The sequence below is a fragment of the Panulirus ornatus genome, chromosome 9 (assembly GCF_036320965.1).
Source record: "Panulirus ornatus isolate Po-2019 chromosome 9, ASM3632096v1, whole genome shotgun sequence".
NCBI classification, from domain to species: domain Eukaryota; kingdom Metazoa; phylum Arthropoda; class Malacostraca; order Decapoda; family Palinuridae; genus Panulirus; species Panulirus ornatus.
In genome coordinates, this window is record NC_092232.1 from 27,548,610 (window position 1) to 27,571,695 (window position 23,086).

The 23,086-nt window shown below is 40.8% G+C and overlaps 1 long non-coding RNA gene and 1 pseudogene across 1 annotated transcript; one reads left to right on the forward strand and one right to left on the reverse strand.

The window, feature by feature from the left end:
* Positions 1 to 328: 328 nt before the first annotated feature.
* LOC139750103 (uncharacterized) lies at positions 329 to 5,449 on the forward strand (annotated as a pseudogene).
* Positions 5,036 to 23,064, reverse strand: LOC139750104 (uncharacterized). Its single transcript, XR_011713079.1, has 3 exons — positions 22,962 to 23,064; positions 22,696 to 22,850; positions 5,036 to 5,173 (listed from the first exon to the last, which is right to left on the reverse strand). It is a non-coding gene; the product is annotated as an uncharacterized lncRNA (long non-coding RNA).
* Between the last annotated feature and the right edge of the window lie 22 nt (positions 23,065 to 23,086).

The window sequence follows — 23,086 nt, forward strand, 5'->3', positions numbered from 1 at the left end:
TACACCAAATCACTGTCCTCACTCACTATCAACTCCCATTCATCATCAGGTCACCATCAATATACAAGATAACCTCCCACACACCAGGTCAACCGCCTCTGCATCAGGTCAACCGTTCGTATACGTTCATCCTCACACCGGCCCCTGTCCCTATATCAGGTCTTTTCCACCGTCTTGGAAATGTTGCATTTCTATTTTCGTTTCTTTACGTGACCTGTATCGAGGCTGCAGTCTAGGTTTGTGCGTACCTTTGTCCGTCCCTTACCGGTTATGGGCAGGTGAGACCACGGTATATATAGCGGCCCACCCTCTGCCCGGCACCGCAGTCGACCACCTACTGTCCAACAGACGAGTCTTCCTCGCTGTCTCAGTCCAACCTGACACATTGTACAACACTGACCCGTGCTAGGTAGGCATTCCCGCTCTCTGCTCCCTGCCTTAACACTCACCAGCTGCGTCTTAAATGGAACTCTAACTATATGAATTATATCTTTACAGAACATTAGTTATAAATAAATTATTAGTAAATGTTAATGATAAACAGAACAAGTCTCAATTATTCATGTGGGTTTATATATACAGCTTCTGGCTCAGGAAAATACTTACAACACCTACGTGTCCTCAGAAGGTAACCTCCAACTGATCATAATGGAAGACCTCAAACTCCTCCAGCTTGACATTTGATTCATCAGTTTTCCTTCAGAATGATGACGCGTCCCGGGAGCATCGTGGTGACCTTGATGGTGTTGGCGATGATGGTGGTGACTCCCTCCAACACTCTACCTAACGATAACAAGTAAGTCATTATAGCATGATGAACCTCTCCAACACCACGCCAACAGTCATAACACACACACACACACACACCCACCCACCCACACGCACCCACATACACACCCACACACACACACACACACACACACCCACCCACCCACACGCACCCACATATACACCCACACACACACACACACACACACACACGTACACACACACGCACCTGGTGAGGCAGTTGTGGTGATCAGTGGTCTGCATTACAACGATGATGTTCTAGTTTTCTTGAGATAAACACCAGCTACAGCGAGGACTATCTGTGTATCTGGGGAATTAAAGTATCATGAAGAGAAAAGTTAGAAAAGTTTAACATAAAAACTGTTAATGACATGGTTGTATGAGGAAGGACTGAACAAGAGGTCCACCCGTGACAGGACGGTGTTGACGGGGTTCCAGTCTGGCTTTCTGTACGTGACGCCTGAGCGACGTCTGACCTTCCCTCCCTCAACTGTGCTGGTCATAACGCCCACACTTAGCCTCCCCATGGGCAGGGACCTCCCCGTGAGCTTCGGTGCCTCCATGACAACATCTATCCTTTCAGAAGTGAGTACATCGTCTTCTCCTAACTCCATCATCCATCCTCCTCCTCTGCTACACAATATAGGACCTGGTAAGATGAAACACCCAGTCTTTACTATAACAGAGCCCCAGTACTGGCAGTGTCTCTGGTCTTACAGTGTGTGGCTTAGAGATCGTCAGTCCCTTTGTGATAACTGGTTTATTATGACTGATAACCTGTTTAACTTGGTTAATGATCACTTCTCACAGTTAACTGTAATATATAGAGCTGTGAGGATTATCTTATTAATAGGCTTATAAAGATTATACAATTAATTATACGCTCATTAATTAATATGGGAGAAAACATTCTCAACAGACAGCTGTGTTGTCTGTGCAAGTCAGTAACTGTGGTCTGTCAACTGCTTCACTTGCCAAGGTAGAGAGCCAACATGGTATTTGTCATCATGCCATATCGTGTTAGAGGCAATGTGATCTGTGAGGCTAACGTGCCCCTAACCCTCTCATGTTTTTGCAGTCAATTTCGATCATCTGGGCATGACCTCCGAGGACAACAACTGGGGAATCATCAGAAACAAACGTGAAGCTCCGACCGACGGCGACTTGGCCGGCGGCGACAGGTACGTGCGCGGGGAAGCAGGAGATAAGTGGTGGGTCAAGATGGCTGGGCAAGAGAGGGAGAGATAAAGGAAGGGGTAGGAAGAAGAGGAAGCCACTCCCATGTGTGTGACATGAGATCTGGAAGGGTACACGGGGGAGAGAGAACAAGTTCGTTAAACATTCGTATATACATTGTAGGACATCAGTATTCTACACTGTCTTCATAAGATCATTGAGGCTTTTCATTGTATCGTGAGTGAGAGAGTCAGTACTTGACAGTGACCAAGATTGTGTTCCCCAGGGAGGTGATGTACCGGGTGGTGGAGGACACCCTACAGACCATGGGTGTGGATGGCAAGGCTTGTCTCCTGAGAGCCATCTGCGAGATATCTGAGTTGCCCCTCCAGAACTACGGATTCTTTGGTGAAGTTCTCGAGCTCTTCCTCAGGTGAGTCTTTACTGGTACCATTAACCCGTTAGATGTTTGTCATGGGTCGCTAACTGAAGGGAAATTGACGGGAAAAGATGGAACCTTCCCCATTGCCTGACTGAACATGTGATCCAGAGGTCGTTATGGACAGGAGAATGGATATTTGTCTTCAGTAACTTGACTGTCATAATCCTTATTGTGTTGACGTATGAAGAAACACTAATTGCTACAGACACGAGCCTCCTGGGAGAGAGAGAGAACACCTTAAACTGACGCAACAGATGGAGGGAAACTTTACCTGTCGGGCAAGAACTTGTTGCTGGGTTCCACAGGATAAACTTTGCTGACATATTATCATAAACTCGGTTTACTCTCTACTATAACTCTAGAGTAATTACCCATATATATATATATATATATATATATATATATATATATATATATATATATATGAACAAAGTGCATAGGAACGCGCACCTCCATAGAACATACAAACCTCCAACAGCTAGGCTCGAACCCGGGACCCCTGTGCCACAGGCGGAAATGCTACTGCTAGGCTGTGGGCCTGGCTTGTAGGAAATAGCTATGTACATATATATATATATATATATATATATATATATATATATATATATATATATATTATTTTTTTTTATTTTTTTTATTATACTTTGTCGCTGTCTCCCGCGTTTGCGAGGTAGCGCAAGGAAACACACGAAAGAAATGGCCCAACCCCCCCCCCATACACATGTATATACATACGTCCACACATGCAAATATACATACCTACACAGCTTTTCATGGTTTACCCCAGACGCTTCACATGCCTTGATTCAATCCACTGACAGCACGTCAACCCCGGTATACCACATCGATCCAATTCACTCTATTCCTTGCCCTCCTTTCACCCTCCTGCATGTTCAGGCCCCGATCACACAAAATCTTTTACACTCCATCTTTCCACCTCCAATTTGGTCTCCCTCTTCTCATTCCCTCCACCTCCGACACATATATCCTCTTGGTCAATCTTTCCTCACTCATTCTCTCCATGTGCCCAAACCACTTCAAAACACCCTCTTCTGCTCTCTCAACCACGCTCTTTTTATTTCCACGCATCTCTCTTACCCTTACGTTACTCACTCGATCAAACCACCTCACACCACACATTGTCCTCAAACATCTCATTTCCAGCACATCCATCCTCCTGCGCACAACTCTATCTCTCTCTCTCTCTCTCTCTCTCTCTCTCTCTCTCTCTCTCTCTCTCTCTCTCTCTCTATATATATATATATATATATATATATATATATATATATATATATATATATATATATATATATATATAATGTTCGTCAAGGTATGGGATGAAGTCAGAGTGTTAGTGTTATGGTGATCACAACTGGACAGCTATCAAATTTAGTTTAACTACCAGGATAAAGTAAACTTTCTCTACACAATTTGCATTTATAAACTCTGTCTAGTTCGTGAATTCCATGACTAGGATGGTTTGTCAGTGATTTATAGTATATTGTCCTTGAATATATTCTTGTAATTGTAGATGATGAAGGCATGTAACCGTAGATCATTCATCATCTTGTATAAGGAGTGAGATTGTTTGATAATGTTTTTCTGATATACTTCACTGATATACAACGGAGAGTTTTTCGTAACCTTTTACCTGATTTTATTTAACACCGTGCTTATTTGTTTGTTTTTTATTTGCTTCACATACACTTGTTGTAGAGTGAATTGTAAAACATTTCACCTCTATTCACTTTATTTATATATTTATTATACTTTGTTGCTGTCTCCTGCAACATCCATATACATACACGTCCACACACGTCCTCGCTGGTGCGGGGGACGGCGACGGGGCAAAGTGAATAAATAGATAAATATATATAGGGGAGAAAGAATACTTCCCACGTATTCCCTGCATGTCGTAGAAGGCGACTAAAAGGGAAGGGAGCGGGGGGCTGGAAATCCTCCCCTCTCATTTTTTTTTTAAATTTTCCAAAAGAAGGAACAGAGAAGGGGGCCATATGAGGATATTCCCTCAAAGGCCCAGTCCTCTGTTCTTAACGCTACCTCGCTAATGCGGGAAATGGCGAATAGTATGAAAAAAAAAAAAAAAAAAATATATATATATATATATATATATATATATATATATATATATATATATATATATATATATATATATATATATATATATATAATGTGTGTGTGTGTGTGTGTGTGTGTGTGTGTGTGTGTGTGTGTGTGTGTGTGTGTGTGTGTGTGTGTAAGAGAGGGAGAGAAAGAGTTTATGTCCAGGAAAATAATGTATGAGGGTGAAGGAAGAGAAGAAACTAAAGTAGTAACTCAGTTGGCTTTATTTTTTCCTAAGCTCATATATTAGTGTAGGTTGAGGGCATCAAACAGTGTTGTAGCAACGTCCTGAGGGTGTGGGAGATACTGAAGCGGTGGTTCCTTAGCCCCAGCAGGTCGCCCCGGGCAGCACGACGCCTCCAGCAGTACCAAGAAGCCGAGCATCGAGGTAAATCCGAGCTGTGCCTCCAGTACCACCAGGCGTGTCCCTACTCCTTCTTCACCTCAGCTGACGTAAATAATACCTCCGTCGAGGCCACCTACACTGCCCCTCCGTCACCCTGATCTTGTGAGCATCACCGGCCACGCCCTGAACAATCCCACCTCATCCTTGGCTCCCTATGCTTCACTCTGGCCTCCTGAAGAGCGCTAGTCATCCTATGGATATCATCTCCAGCCCTAGAGTCCTCCCTCACCTTATTCCTGAAGGAGACACCAAAGAATATATCCACTTTCCTATGAACCTTCTGCAATGTCACTTTAAATATATGAAAATATCAACTTGAACTTGTTGGTCAGGTAGAATTCTCTCGTCTCCTCCAACAGTTTGTTATTTATATAATTCTGTTTACGTTTGTTTTGCATCCATTTCAGTCCTACCTGTAGGTGAATGTACCTGTTAGGGACTGAAAGAATCGCCCATATTACATTTAACGATGTACTTTATCATTTTAAAAATATATTTATGTATTTTATAGACACAGGTGTTTTATTTGTCTCGTTCCCCATTACTTTCGTAAGGGAAGGAATGAAAATATCCTTTCATTGACACAACGTAGCTCAGAAATATCTTTTCTTCCTTCATCAACAAGTGATCTTAACATCTAACCAAAGATAAGAGTCTGATCAATTTTTTCTTTTCTACATTTCACGTGATTCAATGAAAGAATGAGGTGATTATTTTCTGTTAATATATTTCTTTTAACTAGAAGTAGTGTTGGTCAACACCAAATTGCTAACACATTTCAGAAGAGTTCAAAGGACCATAAGAGTTAATAATAAATTGTTCATTTCCTGACCCAATCTTTAACATCCCCAGGCTCTGACCCCAGACCTGCCTGCCTCCGGGCTTTGACACCAGCCCTCACTCCATCCAGCCACTGACCAAAGCTCTCATATTCCCGGGCTCCAAGTCCAGCCCTGATTCACACTGTATCTCTCTTACCCCAACTCTCACTTCCTCTGGACTCTGACCTCAGCCCTCACTTCCTACGGTCGTGTGTCCACCTCCAGCCACATTGTTAGTGTAGTGTCGCACTCAAGTTCTTCCTCGTTGACAGAGGAGAGGTCCAGAGTTGATCTAGATTTACATGTGTTGAACAGTATCGTATCCCAGACATAACAAACTACAGTGGAAGTCCTTTTATTCGTCCCAGACTCGATGGAAGAGTTTTATGAAACACTGGGGACTCAGTTTCCTTGATTACTTGTGTTATCATTTACATTTGGTCAGCAATAGTGTCGCTTCCACATAAACATGTTCTCCGGGAAGCCCACTTGAGCAGTTCTGAGGAACTTGTCATGCAGAGCGTCACAGTCATGCACTTAAAGTTTGTTGCCACTGTTTCCAGAAACACTGAAGTCGTCAGTGTTATTATATTGACGACCTCACAAATGTTAATGTTACTGTAGATATCTACCACTTGGTCCATCATCCTCGAGATCTTGAGCAAAACCAGGAGGTTATGTCATCATGATTCAGGTATGGGGGTGGACGATGTATTCTCCCTGTCCCCGGTGTGAGGCTCCACAACACTAGCATGGACCATTAGTCTCAGCCTTCCTGAGTAATAATTAAGATCTTTATGTTTGGTTACTAAGAATAACAGGTAATTCTGACCCATAAACATACTCTGGTGGCACTCTACTTCTCAACATCTTTTCTAATAAGTTCCTTTCTCAATTATTCGTTATTTGACTCTAGTTGTCTTATATTCGCTTATGTCGAAGAGCTGTGCACAGATGACGTCATTAAACTCATGAAACTGGTTTGAAAACTTAAAGGTTGAGGTCAAGTGGTTAACAAATGTGTATGTGGTGTGTGTGTGTGTGTGTGTGTGTGTGTGTGTGTGTGTGTGTGTGTGTGTATGATCACGTATATTCATACACCACTGTCAGCCAGTTTGTATTGAGATGTACGTACGAGTGTGTGTCTGGACACTTCACTATATCAAGTTCAGATGTTAATACAGTTCAAACTAACACACACCCATAATCCCTGATGTTATGAACCAGTGCACAACAACCACTGACTGTGGCCTTCCAGATCTCGGCGTCCAGGGACCCACGAGACCATACTGATCACTGATGTTATCTGGAATATCACAATCTGTTGTAAGTTGTTCTTGTTGTTCATTATTGTCTCTACTTGTGCCGAAGAACAAGACCTCACGGTACCATACCAGGGTCGTACATACCACAGTATCCTGTAGTTGGCCAGTATTGTACCACCGTATCCTGTACCTGTCCAGTATTGTACCACCGTATCCTGTACCTGTCCAGTATTGTACCACAGTATCCTGTACCTGTCCAGTATTGTACCACAGTATCCTGTACCTGTCCAGTATTGTAACACAGTATCCTGTACCTGTCCAGTATTGTACCAGTACTGAATCGGTTGGTCCCAGACAAGGTCACGGCCCATTGACCCAACACAAGAATCAACTCGTTGAACTGCCACAAAGAAGGACCTTATTGTTGCTGGCCAAAAGTCTTCAGAGTAATGAAGCAAAACAAGAGGGAAACTACCTTTCGTGGAAACTGGAAAGTGTTTAGAAACGATCCAGAGGTCGCTAACTGAATACTGGAAGACCTGTTGTTACTAAGAAGGAAGACTTGAAAATGACTTGTCATAAATACCTTAAGAGTCCAACCACACATTCCAGCCTTCAGAACCACAGAGTCCAGGCCTCAGGATCACATTCCAGCCATAAGTACCACAGAATCCAGCCCTCAGGACCACGTATTCCAGCCTTCAGTACCACAGAGTCCAGCCCTCAGGACCACACATTTCAGCCTTTAGTACCACAGAGTCCAGCCCTCAGGATCATATATTCCAGCCTTCAGTACCACAGAGTCCAGTCCTCATGACCACACATTCCAGCCTTCAGAACCACAGAGTCCAGTCCTCAGGACCACATATTCCAGCCTTCAGTACCACAGAGTCCAGTCTTCACTACTTGTAAACAGAGAATCGAGAAAGTTGGTGAGAGTCGAGAGTAACTTTCTTCATCCGGAGGTAGAGGACAGAGGAACTAGTTCAAGGCCACGCCACCGCCACACCTGCTTCTGTGTGGTAGTGTTGGTGTGTCAGCATAGCAACCACAGTGGTGCCCAGTCCTGCTGCTGTTCCTGCCGTGTGTCAGCAACATCTACACCACCCATCTCGACCACTGTTCCTCCCGTGTGTCAGCAACATCCAGACCGCCTAGCCCTGCTGCTGTTCCTCCCGTGTGTCAGAAGAGAAAATCGCCGTGTGAGAGTGAGGAATATTTTGTTGCACTGCAAAAGCTGTGGGACGGGGGCGGTGTCGAGTAAAACTTTCCCAGAGTAAGACCTCCGGCCACCCAAGTCCCTGCCTGACCAGATCGCAGAGGCTGAGGCAACTTTCCTTTTCCAGGGAGAGTTGTCACACGAGGCTCTGGAGATCACTGGATACCAGAAGCCCTAGATCTGTCACACACCACTCCAGGTGACACCACAAGTCCTTGGCTCCCATCGCACCTACGAGACCACTGTGCCATCACACAAAACCATGTTTACTGTTTACTTTTAAAGAAAGTAACGTCTCTTTCCACACATCCTTCAGTGGAGCCAAGACATTCGTCCCCCTCACCCACCTTATGGTTCACTTCAGTTTCCATGGTTCCTGATGTCATAACATAACACATGCATACACAAAAGCCATTACTAAACATGAAATATTTACATCCAAGAGCTTCTTTGTAAACAATGTTCCTGGTTTTGCCTTCTGGTGGAAGGTTATGTTTTTTATTCCCTACATGCGAGCTTAAATCCGTTCGTGTGAAAAGGAAAGTCCGAGCACCTTCGAAAATTGTCCTCTAGCCTTGTTAATTGGCTCTGCAAAACTGAGTTGGATAGGGAGGCGAAGTCTCTTGAATTCCAAGGCTGTCAATTGTGATGACAGATATCCGAGGCAGAAAGACAGATTCAACTTTGAAATTGCCTGTGATAACTGACCCAAACAAACAGGCGCTGTTCCACAAGCACCTACGTACACATAGTAATTGCTAGACGTGTGTATCAAGAGTCCAGACTTACAGAAAGAACTCAGTTTACATGAACTTCAAACATTCAAACGGCGTACCAGGGAAACACAGCCATGAACACCGGGTACCCGTAGGTACCTGTCGATCAATTCATCACACACAGAGACACACACACACACGCACACACACACACACACACACACACACACACACACACACACACACACACACACACACACATATATATATATATATATATATATATATATATATATATATATATATATATATATATATATGTATACACTATTTGCCATTTCCCGCGTTGGCAAGGCAGCGTTAAGAACTGAGGACTGAACCTTTGCGGGAACATTCTCACTTGGCCCCCTTTTCTGTTCCTTCTTTTGGAAAATCAAAAACGAGAGGGGAGGATTTCCAGCCCCCCTCTCCCTTCCCTTTTAGTCGAAATCTACGATACGCAAGGAATACGTGGGAAGTATTCTTTCTCTCCTATCCCCAAGGATATATATATATATATATATATATATATATATATATATATATATATATATATATATATATATATTTTATTTATTTTGCTTTGTCGCTGTCTCCCGCATTTGCGAGGTAGCGCAAGGAAACAGAAGAAAGAAATGGCCCAACCCACCCCCATACACATGTATATACACACACGTCCACACACGCAAATATACATACCTATACATCTCAATGTACACATATATATATACACACACAGACACATACATATATACCCATGCTCACAATTCACAATCTGCCTTTATTCATTCCCATCGCCACCTCGCCACACATGGAATACCATCCCCCTCCCCCCTCATGTGTGCGAGGTAGCGCTCGGAAAAGATAACAAAGGCCCCATTCGTTCACACTCAGTCTCCAGCTGTCATGCAATAATGCCCGAAACCACAGCTCCCTTTCCACATCCAGGCCCCACACAACTTTCCATGGTTTACCCCAGACGCTTCACATGCCCTGATTCAATCCACTGACAGCACGTCAACCCCGGTATACCACATCGATCCAATTCACTCTATTCCTTGCCCTCCTTTCACCCTCCTGCATGTTCAGGACCCGATCACTCAAAATCTTTTTCACACCATCTTTCCACCTCTAATTTGGTCTCCCACTTCTCCTCGTTCCCTCCACCTCCGACACATATATCCTCTTGGTCAATCTTTCCTCACTCATTCTCTCCATGTGCCCAAACCATTTCAAAACACCCTCTTCTGCTCTCTCAACCACGCTCTTTTTAATATCACACATCTCTCTTACCCTTACATTACTTACTCGATCAAACCACCTCACACCACACATTGTCCTCAAACATCTCATTTCCAGCACATCCATCCTCCTCCGCACAACTCTATCCATAGCCCACGCCTCGCAACCATACAACATTGTTGGAACCACTATTCCTTCAAACATACCCATTTTTGCTTTCCGAGATAATGTTCTCGACTTCCACACATTCTTCAAGGCTCCCAGAATTTTCGCCCCCTCCCCCACCCTATCCACTTCCGCTTCCATGGTTCCATCCGCTGCCAGATCCACTCCCAGATATCTAAAACACTTCACCTCCTCCAGTTTTTCTCCATTCAAACTTACCTCCCAATTGACTTGACCCTCAACCATACTGTACCTAATAACCTTGCTCTTATTCACATTTACTCTTAACTTTCTTCTTTCACACACTTTACCAAACTCAGTCACCAGCTTCTGCAGTTTCTCAAATGAATCAGCCACCAGCGCTGTATCATCAGCGAACAACAACTATTCCTATATTCCTGAGTCCACGGGGAAAATGAAACACAATAAGTTCCCAAGTGCATTTTCGTGTAATAATCACATCATCAGGAGAGACACAAGAGAGAAATATAAGTCAGTTGATATACATCGAAGAGACGAAGCTAGGACGCCATTTGGTAAACATGCGATTGTCCAAGACATACAACGAGCGTTCATAAACTTATCATTTTACAAATTCTATCAACAATAAAGTTATCTAATTTGTATAGACCATCACTAATATCAAGATTATAATTCTTTGTGTATCTAATAATAGAAGATTCAATGATATTTCTCGTGGTAAGAGTTAAAAACTGAAATGGCATTACTCCAGTCAATACAATGATCATACTTCTTAACGTGATTAAACAAGGCATTTGATTCTTGTCCCGTTCTTATACTATATTTATGTTACTTAGGTCTAACAGAAAGATCCTTACCAGTCTGCCCAACATAAAGTTTATCACAATTTCCACATGGCACTTTACAGATGCATCCAGGAGAATTTTCTGGTGAATTCCTGATTAAGATATTCTTTATAGTATTACTGTTGCTGAAGGCAACATTTACATTAAAGGATTAAAGCAACATGGGAAGTAAAGTGAAATTATTAATAAAAGGGAGAACTAAAAGATTCTTGGTGTCAATGGGAGGTTTGGACTCAACTCTATAAAATAATTTGTTTGCTAACTTAAGGGCTTTATTAGTGAAAGATCTAGGGTACTTTAACTTAGATCCAATAGAATATATCTTCTCAAACTCATCATCAATAAACTCTGGACTGCAAATACGTAATGCCCGAAGGAACATAGATTGAAATGATGATAATTTAACTCTGTCATGTTGAGATGGGTAACAATGGATATATATGTCATCTTTGTCCCTTTCATTGCCATATATGTATGGATTTATCAAAACACATAACGGAATTTTCCAGCAAGACCTATAGTGAATTCAGTAGGCTCCATCACATATAAATTGTCAAAATGGTTAGCTTCTTTATTAAGCCCTTTAGTGGGTAAGGTATCAAATTCTAATATTATGAACGATGTAGACTTAGTCAACAAGCTAAAAAACATCAATGTGAATTTTGATTTCAAACTAGTTAGCTTTGATGTTTCCTCACTTTTCACTAAAGTTCCAGTTGATGACCTTTTAGAATATTTATTTGATGTCTTGGATGATATTCATTTACCTGTTTCAAAGTCTGTTTTTAATGAACTGATAAAATTGTGTATAAAAGACTGTGTACTTCAATTCAATAAAGATTATTATGCACAAAAATTTGGTATGGCAATGGGTAACCCTCTTTCACTTGTACTAAGCAATCTTTACATGGAATTTTTTGAAACAAAATTACTAAAGGATATCTTACCTTCTAATGCAATTTGGTTTAGGTATGTAGATGATGTTCTTTGTGTTTGGCCAACAAATGAAAATGTACAAATATTTCTTCCCTTACTTAACAATTTTGTACCTTCCATCAAATTTACTGTAGAAAATAAAAATAATGGTATGTTCCCATTTTTAGATTGCATGATCCATAGGCAAGGAAACGAGTTTAAGTTTAGCATATACAGAAAACCTACCAATGTATGCTCATATATCCATTATTACTCATCTCATCATGACAGAGTTAAATTATCATCATTTCAATCTATGTTCCTTGGGGATTTACGTATTTGCAGTCCAGAGTTTATTAATGATGAGTTTGAGAAGATATATTCTATTGGATCTAAGCTAAAGTACCCTAGATCTTTCATTGATAAGGCCCTTAAGTTAGCAAAGAAATCATTTTATAGAGTTGAGCCCAAACCTCCCATTGACACCAAGAAATCTTTTAGTTCTCTCTTTTAATAATAATTTCACTTTACTTCCCATGCTGCTTAAATCCTTTAATGTAAATGTTGCCTTCAGCAACAATAATACCGTGAAAAATATCTTAATCAAGAATTCACCAGAAAGTTCTCTTAGATGCATCTATAAAGTGCCATGTGGAAATTGTGATAAATTTTATGTTAGGCAGACCGGTAAGGATCTTTCTGTTAGACTTAAGGAACATAAAAGTAGTATAAGAACGGGACAAGAATCAAATGCCTTGTTTTATCACGTTAAAAACTTTGATCACTGTATTGACTGGAGTAATGCCATCTCAGTTAACTCTAACTCTATTACCACGAGAAATATCATTGAATCTTCTATCATTAAATACACAAAGAATTGTAATCTTAATATTAGTGATGGTCTATACAAATTGGATAACTTTATCGTTGATAAAATTTGTAAAATGATAAGTTTATGAACGCTCGTTGTATGTCTTGGACAATCGCATGTTTACCAAATGGCGTCCTCTATATATATATATATATATATATATATATATATATATATATATATCTTTTTTTTCATACTATTCGCCATTTCCCGCAATAGCAAGGTAGCGTTAAGAACAGAGGACTGGGCCTTTGAGGGAATATCCTCACCTGGCCCTCTTCTCTGTTCCTTCTTTTGGAAAAAAAAAAAAAAATATATATATATATATATATATATATATATATATATATATATATATATATATATATATATATATACATACATATATATATTGGAAAGGATCACATTTTCGCGCGTGATCAAGATATTCCTACGAGTCCACGGGGAAAATGAAACACGATAAGTTCCCAAGTGCACTTTCGTGTAATAATCACATCATCAGGGGAGAGACAAGAGAGAAATATAACAGTCAGTTGATATACATCGAAGAGACGAAGCTAGGACTCCATTCGGTAAACATTGCTTGGACAATCGCATGTTTACCAAATGGCGTCCTAGCTTCGTCGCTTCGATATACATCAACTGACTTATATTTCTCTCCTGTCTCTCCCCTGATGATGTGATTATTACACAGAAGTGCACTTGGGAACTTATCGCGTTTCATTTTCCCCGTGGACTCTTAGGAATATCTTGATCACGCGCAAAATTGTGATCCTTTCCAATACATATATATATATATATATATATATATATATATATATATATATATATATATATATACTTGCTCGTCTTCATCCATTTAAAGACGCCACCTCGCTCCACAGGAAGTAGCACAAAAGCATGACGGAAAATAATAAAAAAAAATTCTTTTCCTCTCCCACATTCGATCGCCGCCCCCTCGCTTCATCGGGGTAACACCAGGAAACAAACGAAGAAAGGCCACATCCGCTCACACTTTCTCTAGCTGCCATGTGTAATGCACCGAAACCACAGCTCCCTATCCACATCCAGGCCCCACAGACCTTTCCATGGTTTACGCCATACGTTTCACATGCCCCAGTTCAGTCCATTGACGGCATGTCAACCCCAGCATACCACATCGTTCCAATGCACTCTATTCTTTGTACGTCTTTCATCCTCCTGTATGTTCAGGCCCTGATCGCTAAAATCTTTTTCGCTCCATCCTTCCACCTTCAATTTGGTCTCCCGCTTCCCCTTGTTTCCTCCACCTCTAACACATATATCTTCTTTGTCAACCTTTCCTCACTCATTCTCTCCATATGTCCAAACCATTTTAAATACATCCATCCTCTTCTGCTGTCTCAACCATACCCTTTTTATTACCACACATCTCTCTTACCTTTCATTACTTACTCTATCAAACCATCTCACATCACATGTCGTCTCAAACATTTCATTTCCAACACATCCATCCTTCTCCGCACAATCCTATCTATAGCCCATGCCTCGCAATCATATAATATAGTTGGAACTACTATTTCTTCAAACGCCCATTTTTGCCCTACAAGACATTCTTTCCTTCCACACATTCTTCGTCGCTCCCAGAACCTTCAACCCCTCCCTCACCCTAGGACTCACTTCCGTTTCTATGGTTCCATTCGCTGCTAAGTCCACCTCCAGATATCTACAATACTTCACTCCCTCCAATTTTTTTCCATCCAAACATAACATCTCAACTAACATATCCCATAATCCTGTTGAACCTAATAACCTTGCTTTTATTCACATTTACTCTCAACTTTCTCCTTTCACGCACTTCTCCAAACACAGTCACCAACTTCTGGTAACTTTGCAGATGTCACCCACTTTTTCAGTCTCAATTGTTGCAGTACATCCAGTTTCGTCTCCAAAGTGATGCTCTTCCCTTTATCGATAACTTGGAGTGGCGCTTGCTACAAGGTAACTACTTTCTTGAGACTCATCAGTGTTGTGGTTGGTTGTTAGAGTAATCAAGAAAACAAAGATTAAGAGCACTGCACATTCCAAGTGGAATACAGCAGGTCTCAAAATTACTATCAAATTATGTATTATCGCTTGGCTAGCTATTTGAGGTAGCTTGCCTTTCGGTTCAGTTCATCATATTGAAAACAAATCTGTGAGAACACTGGATGCCATAATCTCTTATGATCACTGGCAAGGCAGGCTAAGTGAGCCTACTATTAACTTATGATCACTGGCAAGGCAGGCTAAGTGAGCCTACTACTAACTTATGATCACTGGCAAGGCAGGCTAAGTGAGCCTACTACTAACTTCACCAAAGTATGAATAAAACTAGTTAATATGTGCACAAGCTTTCTCCATTTATTATAAGGCTTAAACAAACAGCTTTTTTTCTTAATTCTGGAGGTTCCAGTCATAGAAAAAAGTCCATGTCAAGGCTTGCACTAATTGAAAAATAAAGAGGTTAATAAAAGGGGAAAATAAGAAACATTCGTTTCTCCAAAATTATTGAATATCATAGATTTCTTTGTCCTAGGTATATTGGATTTGTCATACTCGAGTGTAATGCGAAACTCATCCTATCGGCGAACAACAACTGACTCACTTCCCAAGCCCTCTCATCCACAACAGACTGTATACTTGCCCCTCTCTCCAAAACTCTTGCATTCACCTCCCTAACCACCCTATCCATACACAAAGTAAACATCCATGGGGACATGATACACCCCTCCCGCAGACCGACCTTCAATGGAAACCACTTACTCTCCTCTCCTGCTCGTACACATGCCTTACATCCTTGATAAAATTTTCTCACTGCTTCTAGCAGCTTACCTCCCACACCAAATATTCTTAGGACTTTCCACAAAGCATCTCTGTCAACCATATCATATGACTTCTCCAGCTCCATAAATGACACATATAAATCCATCTTTTTCTCTAAAAATTTCTCACATACATTCTTCAAAGCAAACAATGTCCTAATCTACACATTCTCTACCACTTCTGAAACCATACTGCTCTTCCCCAATCTGATGTTCTTTACATCAATATCCTCCAATACAACTTAACAGGTACATTAAACAAACTTATACCCCTGTAGTTTGTATGATCACCTTTATCTCATTTGCCTTCATACAACAGCATTATCCATGCATTCCGCCAATCCTCAGGCACTTCACAATGATCCATACATACAATGAATATCCTTATCAACCAATCAACGACACAGTCACCCTCTTTCTTAATAAATGCAACTGCAATACCATCCAATTGCGCCACCTTGCCGAATTTCATCTTCCGTAAGACTTTCACCACCTCCTCTCTTCACCACATAACTCTCCCCGACTCTCTCATACACATACCGCCCCGAACAAAACACCCTACCTCTACCATTCTATCATCAAACACATTTAACAATACTTTAAAATACTCATTTCATCTCCTCACTCCATCACTACATGTTATCACTTCCCCTTTCCTCCTTCAGTGATGTCCCCATTTTTTCATTTGTCTTTCGCATATTATTCACCTCTTTCCAAAACATCTTTCTGTTCTTCCTAAAGTTTAATGATACTCTCCACAACTCTCATTTGCCCTCTTTTTCAACTCCTGTACCTTCCTCTCGACCTTCTGCTGCTTTCTTATACTTCTCCCAATCATTTGCACTCCTTCCCTGTAAGTACTAACCAAATGCCTCTCTTCTCTCTTTCACTAGCGGCTTTACTTCTTCATCCCACCACTCACCACCCTTTCTAATCTGCCTACCTCCCACCTACCGCATACCACATGCATCTCTTGCACAAGCCATCACTGCTTCGCCAAATAATACCCGTTCCTCATCCACTCTCTTCACTTCACTTGCTCTCACCTTTCGGCATTCAACATTCAATCTTTCTTGTTATTTCTTCACACAAGGCTCTTTACCAAGCTTACTTACTCTTACCACTCTCTTCTCCCCGACATTGTTTCCTCTTTTTCGAAAACCTCCACTAATCTTCACCCTCGCCTCCAAAAGCTAATAATCAGACATCCCACCAGCTGCCCCTCTCAGCACATTTACATCTAAAAGTTCCTCTTTTACACGCTTATTAATACATATACATTCCAATAATGCACGGTGACCATCTTTCCAACTCAAGTACGTACACTTGTTTATGTCCCCCCTTTTAAACCAAGGCAAGTGGGTCGGGTTTTGCTCAGACTGGGAGAGTTGATCGTTGGTTTCCTTTGGATTCAACACAACCAAGTGTCTAGAAAACGACACACCTAGTTCTCTCCAGCATTCTCCTTACCTACACGGCACATGGAATAAGATCACAGAACTTTTCTTACACGATAGCAGATAGTGGACAACACGAAAATTCTCAAACATTGCAGCAGTCACAAAAAAAAGCTATTTTTCTCAAATAATTCCCTTCCCCCTATTCAACACACAGCAAACGGGCCAAGTCAGAAGCTGTAGGCTATTTGGCACCAGCCACCAGATAGCACCTCAGAGAGATCCGATGAGCCACACATACAACAGACCCAAGTCTCCTCTCGCTGTCATGGAGTTCACAGCTATGCAAAAGACTTTAGTCTTGGTGCATATATAATATTCAGTGTCTTCAAGATTTTCTTAGATTCAGTTTGATTACTCTGATGATGCTCTTCGGACGAAAACTCGCTGTTTACGTTAAAAAAAAATTGTAAAGATGGCATTTGGGTATTAACCTTTCCAGCTCTCATGAACAACGCACACGTTAAAGTTTATTACAGGAACACACTTACGACAACGTATCGAAAGGACTAGAAGGTCGCACGAGATATTGTGTCCAGAAACTGCAAAGCGATTGATGAAGACAAGGATATCAGTCTGATAATATACTACATCAATCCGAAAACATGTTCGCTCGCAATGAACAACAATATGGTGTGTCGCTCTGGAAGTGTGAATTGTACCAATGTGGTACATGAGTCCCGATGCAATATTGGAGACTCAGCCCCACTACATAAACGAAATTGGACATACAACCTGCACCCTAAGCCGCCGCTTCTTGCTCCACTTACAAGAAGGTGGAATCAAACAACATAAAAATATAAGAAGTGAGGACACTGCAAAAGGCCTATTGGCAGGTTCTGAGTCTGTCCACCCTATCCACCCTACAAACCAATCGCATGAACCCATAAATACATCAACCTTCATTTAAAGCTACCTAAGGACCTAGCTTCCACTACTGTACTTGGCAGTTTGTTCCATAAATCTACTACCCTATTCCCGAACCAATATTTACCCACATCCGACGCGAACCTATATTTTTCTAATTTAAATCCATTATTTCTTATCCTATCCGGTGGCGCCATTCTAAGAACTTTATTCAAGTCACCTCTATTAATGCCCTTCACCCAATTCAAAACTTCAGTCACATCCCCTTTAGCCCTCCTCCTCTTAAATGAGTGTAAATTCAGTCTTTTTAACCTTTCTTCATAAGTGAGGTTTCTAATGCCAGGGATAATTTTTGTCATTAGCCATTGTATTCCGAACAATCTATATCACATGCATAGTATGGAGCCCAAAACTGTACGTGGTCTCACCAGCGCAAGATAAATTTGCAATAATACCCTAGGAGTTTTATTGCTAAAAGTCCTATCAATGAACATCCTGATATTAGTACACACTGTAATACATTGTTGCCAAGTCGCCGTGCAAACCAGTACTCCTAAATCTCTTTCGCATTGTTTTGTCAGTAGTAATATTGTCCAGTTTGTAATCAGTGTTCCTGTTTTTACCCACACTAAGTGTTGTACATTTTTCTATTTTGATTTCCATTTTCCATGTACCCGCCCATTCTGATAATTAATCGAAGTCCCTCTGCAAATCCACACTGAATTTTCATCTGAGTCAATTAGGTCCCCCTTTTTTGTTATCATCGGCAAATTTACTGAAGTCGCTGGTTATTCCCATACCCAAATCGTTAATATATACAATGAACAAGAGCTGTCCCAAGACTTACCCCTGAGGAACGCCACTGGATACATTGCGCCAGTCCGATGTAAGTCGGCTGATGCATATCCTGTTTTGAGTCTGTGAGCCACGCCCTAATCCAATTAAATACACAACCCCAATGCCGTGCGCAGCTATTTTTCTTAGCAGACGTTCATGAAGTACTCTGTCAAAAGCCTTAAGTTTAAGTATACAATATCATAACTTAATCTGAGTAACAGTTTCAAATACTTTATTAAAGAAGGAGAGAAGGTTACCGAGAGGACTTCCCTTTTGAAAACCCATGATGAGAATCCCTGAGATCATGATTCTCTGTGTTCCTATATCTTGTCCGCTATAATTGATTTACGAAATTTCTCCACAACAGATGTCAAGCTGATAGGATGATAATTAGCGACAATGGATATATTTCATTTCTTTAAAATGGGAACATTTGCTGTCTTCCATTGTTTAGGAACTACGCCTGATTCCAGAGTTTAAACATCTAAAAGCGGAACTTACTTCCTCCTTACATTCTTTCACGACCCTCGCATAAATACCATGTACCAGGACTCTTGTTTAGTTTTAATCGTTCTATTTGTTTCAATATATCAAGTTTAATTATATATCGCATAACTTTCCGCTTTCGTCCTCCCTATAAATTTGCTCTGGAATCGAAGTTTGTATCCTCCTCCTGCGTACTGATATGAAGCGAGTTTAAAACTTTACACATTTCAATCTCACTATCAGTTAATCTCCCAGAATGAGATTTTGATATGTCCAACTTTCTCCATACCCTTCGCTCTATACATTTGAAAAAACAAATCTTCAGGCTTTTGTTGTTTGTTTGTTTTTTTGTTTGTTTTGTTTGCTGCTTCGTTAGCTATATTACGTAATTCTTTTTAGCGTTCCTAATCTCTGATTTTACCATTCTCTTCAATTCCGTAAGCTGATCAGTAAACTGTTCTCCCCCGTTTTACTTTGTCGTAAAAGTCATTCTTCCTTATGTTTTATTCTATTATTCAACTATTTTGGGTATTACTGTTAGTCCGAAATTGCCGAAAAAGAATATTCAATTCTTGTCCCTTTTTCATATCATATATATATATATATATATATATATATATATATATATATATATATATATATATATATTGTGTGGGAGGCAAGTTGTTAGAAACAGTGAAAAGTTTTTATCGAGGATGTAAGGCATGTGTACGTGTAGGAAGAGAGGAAAGTGATTGGTTCTCAGTGAATGTAGGTTTGCGGCAAGGGTGTGTGATGTCTCCATGGTTGTTTAATTTGTTTATGGATGGGGTTGTTAGGGAGGTGAATGCAAGAGTTTTGGAAAGAGGGGCAAGTATGAAGTCTGTTGGGGATGAGAGAGCTTGGGAAGTGAGTCAGTTATTGTTCGCTGATGATACAGCGCTGGTGGCTGATTCATGTGAGAAACTGCAAAAGCTGGTGACTGAGTTTGGTAAAGTGTGTGAAAGAAGAAAGTTAAGAGTAAATGTGAATAAGAGCAAGGTTATTAGGTACAGTAGGGTTGAGGGTCAAGTCAATTGGGAGGTGAGTTTGAATGGAGAAAAACTGGAGGAAGTGAAGTGTTTTAGATATCTGGGAGTGGATCTGGCAGCGGATGGAACCATGGAAGCGGAAGTGGATCATAGGGTGGGGGAGGGGGCGAAAATTCTGGGAGCCTTGAAGAATGTGTGGAAGTCGAGAACATTATCTCGGAAAGCAAAAATGTGTATGTTTGAAGGAATAGTGGTTCCAACAATGTTGTATGGTTGCGAGGCGTGGGCTATGGATAGAGTTGTGCGCAGGAGGATGGATGTGCTGGGAATGAGATGTTTGAGGACAATGTGTGGTGTGAGGTGGTTTGATCGAGTAAGTAACGTAAGGGTAAGAGAGATGTGTGGAAATAAAAAGAGCGTGGTTGAGAGAGCAGAAGAGGGTGTTTTGAAATGGTTTGGGCACATGGAGAGAATGAGTGAGGAAAGATTGACCAAGAGGATATATGTGTCGGAGGTGGAGGGAACGAGAAGAGGGAGACCAAATTGGAGGTGGAAAGATGGAGTGAAAAAGATTTTGTGTGATCGGGGCCTGAACATGCAGGAGGGTGAAAGGAGGGCAAGGAATAGAGTGAATTGGAGCGATGTGGTATACCGGGGTTGACGTGCTGTCAGTGGATTGAATCAAGGCATGTGAAGCGTCTGGGGTAAACCATGGAAAGCTGTGTAGGTATGTATATTTGCGTGTGTGGACGTATGTATATACATGTGTATGGGGGGGGGGGGGTTGGGCCATTTCTTTCGTCTGTTTCCTTGCGCTACCTCGCAAACGCGGGAGACAGCGACAAAACTAAAAAAAAAAAAAAAATATATATATATATATATATATATATATATATATATATATATATATATATATATATATATATATATATATATATATATAATTTTCAAGCCATATTTTAACAGAAACTTACCTCTTTTCCAATGCAAGAATATCTAAAAAAAAATTATATAAAACTTCCCCAAAGGATATCCCTATACATTAGACATTAAGATGGGCTTTGAAAACTATATATTTTGTACCGTACCTTCCACATCACGTTGAAAGTCAATGCAGAATCATCCTCATTTTGGATCGCTTACACACTATTCCTTCTTTCTACGGATCCTATGTCACTATCAGATCACATATACATCGCCAATCATGTTAATAATAACAAAATGGATCGCTAATGCATGTTCTTAAGCATGTGTACGACCTGAAGCCTCGTCGTACTTAGTTCACACACAAGCCGTAACATGGACCACACTGATTGAAAGCCACAACCCAGCGACCTCTCAGCCAATAGAATTTCATTATCTACTTTAGGTAGTTATGTAAAGTTACCTCAAGAACCAACCATGGCTCTAGATTCTTCATGACATAATGGTGACTTCCAATAAAAATGAATATCCAATGACGTAAGGCCAGCGCGACTCAAGTTCAACCCTAAGACAGAGTTAGTAACTTCCAACCTTACGTGCGGCTGACTAGATGGCAACCGGATAAGGCCTTTAGTAGATCCAAAGACCTTACGCAAAACATAAATCCTGATAATATATCGTAAGACCTAACTTAACCAAGGACTTAATAGCTAATGGATCAAAACCGAAAATCCGAAGACAGCCTTGGATGTTAGCTACAGACATCAGTTGCAACTTCACCAAAAGTTTGTATATCCTATCATAGGAAGTGATCAAAGAACGTAACTTAGGAACTAAATTAAGACATAGCCTTGAAACCTAACAACCTACGTCAACCTAAGTACCTTACTTGAGATCTAACCTGAGGACTTTACCTTACGTTAACTAAGACAACCTACGACTCAACCAAAGACCTAACCTAAGAACATTGCCAGGGAACCTAACCATCCTAGAAACACATTTAAAATCAAACGTTTAACGCCCCAGACCTAGCCTGACATAACCAATGAACCTAACCTAAGAATGACCGATGAAACCACGTCCTAACTCAACTATTTAACCAGACAAACTAATCTTACCCAGGACCGAACTTACCATAAAACCTAACAAGATATAACTTCTTTAGGAACCATTTTTTTTGTACGCCAATATCCGCGTAAGCTAGCTATAGCCTGGAAGATTCTATTTCATTACACAGAACCAGATATATCTCACCTGTGAAATTTCTTCTTCAAAGGGGTTCCTTTGGCCTTCTTGCGTTCGTTCATGACTATGTAGAAGGCCAGTACCTTCTGTTGAACTCTGGGTATTGTACCTCGCATGGTCAGCATCAGTCAACAACCAAACTCTTTAGTCAACAACACGGATTCCTGTACAAAATCCACAATATCTTTACTACCGGGAATACCCCATATCATCACAATAACCTAGGACTCTATAAGCACCATATACAAACTATGTTCTACAACTAAGCCACATACCTGCGTAAACAACGGCAAAATTTCCACCACACACACGGATGTTGATGTTATAGTCGCCATGCGAGTTACCCAGGTTAACAACACGGCGGAAACAATCTTCCCGCCATCACGGCTCAGGCCTACCA